This window comes from Mesoplodon densirostris, chromosome 15, assembly GCF_025265405.1.
Source record: "Mesoplodon densirostris isolate mMesDen1 chromosome 15, mMesDen1 primary haplotype, whole genome shotgun sequence".
Taxonomy (NCBI): domain Eukaryota; kingdom Metazoa; phylum Chordata; class Mammalia; order Artiodactyla; family Ziphiidae; genus Mesoplodon; species Mesoplodon densirostris.
This window is the reverse complement of record NC_082675.1, coordinates 39434161-39437312: the sequence shown is the minus strand read 5'-3', so window position 1 is coordinate 39437312 and position 3152 is coordinate 39434161. Positions and strand designations below refer to the sequence as shown.

Genomic DNA, 3152 nt, shown 5'->3' with positions numbered 1-3152 from the left:
GTAGTTGTGGCGCGAGGGTTTATGTGCCCCGCGGCATGTGGGATCTCAGTTCCCTGACCAGGGATCCAACCCGTGCCCCTCTGCAGTGGAAGTGTGGGGTCTTAACCACTGGACCGTCAGGAAATTCCCTCATGCTTCATTCATGAATCTGTAGTGAGTTATAATCCACACGTGGTGCTGGGGATATAATAAAAATATCCTCAGGTTAAAATAATAAAATGTAAATATAAAATCCTCAACGTTAAAAATCACAAAACAGGGCTTCCCAGGTGGCGCAGTGGTTGAGAATCTGCCTGCTAATGCAGGGGACACAGGTTTGAGCCCTGGTCTGGGAGGATCCCACATGCCGCGGAGGAACTAGACCCGTAAGCCACAACTACTGAGCCTGCGCGTCTGGAGCCTGTGCTCCACAACAAGAGAGGCCACGATAGTGAGAGGTCCGCACACCGCGATGAAGAGTGGCCCCCACTTGCCACAGCTAGAGAAAGCCCTCGCACAGAAACGAAGACCCAACACAGCATAAATTAATTAATTAATTAATTAACTCCTAGCCCCAACATCTTCTTAAAAAAAAAATCACAAAATAAATGTGAATAAATTCTACCAATAAAAAGGTGAGCTTATTTAAAGAAAAAGTATAGGGCCCCTTGAGGGTATATAAAACATCACCCAAGCTGGGGGGTGAAGTGGGGGTTAGAAATGTCTCCTTGAGGACGAGACATCCCAGTTGAAATCTGTGATAAAGTGAATTTAACCAGGAGGACAGGGGTGAGGATGCAATTGAGGAGAGAGGATTCCAAGCAGAGGGGAGGCCTACATGAAGCCTGTAAGGTATGTTGAAGACCAGTGGTTCCAGGAGGTGAAAGGTGAGCTGATATTCCTGATCCTAGGGCAAGTGCACAAACAGAGCTGGAACAGAGGCAGGGCTGGATCTTACAAGGCCTTGTGAAGTACGCTTAGATTTTGAACTTTAGAGCAAGGGGATGTCAGGATGATTTTAAGTTAGAGGAACATCATTTTTCCATGTGCATTTTTAATGGAAAACGAATCATAGGAACAAATAGGAACCAGTGGAGACCTACTGGGAAGCCCTCACAAAATGTCCAGATGGGGACTTCCCTGGTGGCACAGTGGTTGGGACTCCATGCTCCCAATGCAGGGGGCCTGGGTTCAATCCCTGGTTGGGGAACTAGATCCCACATGCATGCCACAACTAAGAGTTGTCCTGCCACAACTAAAGAGCCAACTAAGGAGCACATGTGCCACAACTAAGGAGGCTGCCTGCTACAACTCAGGCCTGGTACAACCAAATAAATAAATAAATAAAATATTTTTTTTTAAAAAAGTCCAAATGAGAGATACCACAGGTGGGTCTGGGGCAGTGGTTATTATATATCACCTGAAGCAGTCTGCAAAGGCTCTCATGTGATTCCTAAGCCCAAGCATAAAGCAATGAAATGGATCATCAATGCAAAGGAGGGAGCAGGGCTGAAGCAACAGGCCCCAGACAAGGAATTCACAGCTATATTCTCCATTGCTGGGGACAGAGTAGCGTAAGGTGACCTCCACTAGTGAAAAGAAGAGAGGAAGAAAAAGAAAAAGCTTGGTGCATACTACTGCCTGTGCTGAAGCTTTGAGCAAGTTACAGCCCCAGGAGGACAAAAGGACATGGATATAGAACAGATTCCTCACCACCATGAACTGAGCCAAGCTGCCTGCCAGTTCTGTGACCAGCTCTGTAATAGCCCCAAATCACTGCAGGACCAAAGTTCTGAAAAAGCATTATAAGCCTGGATCTGGGCAGGGGGCCCCAGAGAACAGGTGGAGGAAATCTGAAAACCACTAGAGAGAGAAGTGTAAGACAAAGGGGGGAAAACTAATTCAATGAAAGAAAGTCAACAAAATCAACAATCTGAATAAAACCAATGCCAAATTAAATGCATCTTCTAGAATACTACATAAATATATTATATAGAGAGGAATAAATTTCATTTTAAAAGTATAAGAAATTAGGAGACAAAAACAGCAAGAAATGAGACATGAACAAATGGATATAAATAATATTAAATCTTGGAAGTAAAAAAGATTGTCATTAGTATAATAACAAATAAATGGGACAGACTCTAGTCTAAACAAAACCAAAGTGTTCACTTCGGCAGCACATATACTAAAAAATCGGAATGATACAGAGAAGATTAGCATGGCCCCTGCACAAGCATGACATGCAAATTCGTGAAGCATTCCATATTTTTGGACATGGAAGCAACCTAAGTGTCCATCGACAGATGAATGGATAAAGAAGATGTGGCACATATATACAATGGAATATTACTCAGCTATAAAAAGAAATGAAATTGAGTTATTCATAGTGAGGTGGATGGACCTAGAGTCTGTCATAAGTAAGTCAGAAAGAGAAAAGAAAATACCATATGCTAACATATATATATGGAATCTAAAAAAAAAAAAAGTGGTTATGAAGAACCTAGGGGCAGGACAGGAATAAAGACACAGACGTAGAGAATGGACTTGAGGACACGGGAAAGGGGAAGGGTAAGCTGGAACGAAGTGAAAGAGTGGCATGGACATATATACACCACCAAATGTAAAATAGATAGCTAGTGGGAAGCAGCCGCATAGCACAGGGAGATCATCTTGGTGCTTTGTGACCACCTAGAGGGGTCGGATAGGGAGGGTGGGAGGGAGACGCAACAGGGAGGAGATATGGGGATATATGTATATGTATAGCTGATTCACTTTGTTATAAAGCAGGAACTAACACACCATTGTAAAGCAATTATACTCCAATAAAGATGTTAAATAAATAAATAAATAAAAATAAACAAAACCAAAGAGAGAATATCGTATAATCAGCAAACTTGCTAAGAGACTAAAACTTAATTATTCCAATCACTAAAAAAAAATGACAATTATGTAAGATGAGAGAGGTGCTAATTTTCACTCCAACGGCAATCATATTACAATACATAAATGTATCAAAGTAACACACTGTACACCTTAAATTTACACAATGTTATATGTCAATTATATTTCTTTTTTTAATTTTAATTTTAATTTTTTTAATTAATTAATTAATTTATTTATTGCGGGATCTTAGTTCCCCGACCAGGGGTCGAACCCAGGCCCCGGCAGTG

At 41.6% G+C, this 3152-nt stretch overlaps 1 non-coding gene across 1 annotated transcript; it reads left to right on the top strand.

Annotated features, from left to right (window-relative positions):
• The first annotated feature begins 2143 nt into the window (after nucleotides 1-2143).
• Nucleotides 2144-2252, top strand: LOC132503341 (U6 spliceosomal RNA). The gene has a single exon (XR_009534589.1). It is a non-coding gene; the product is annotated as a U6 spliceosomal RNA (small nuclear RNA).
• Nucleotides 2253-3152: the final 900 nt, after the last annotated feature.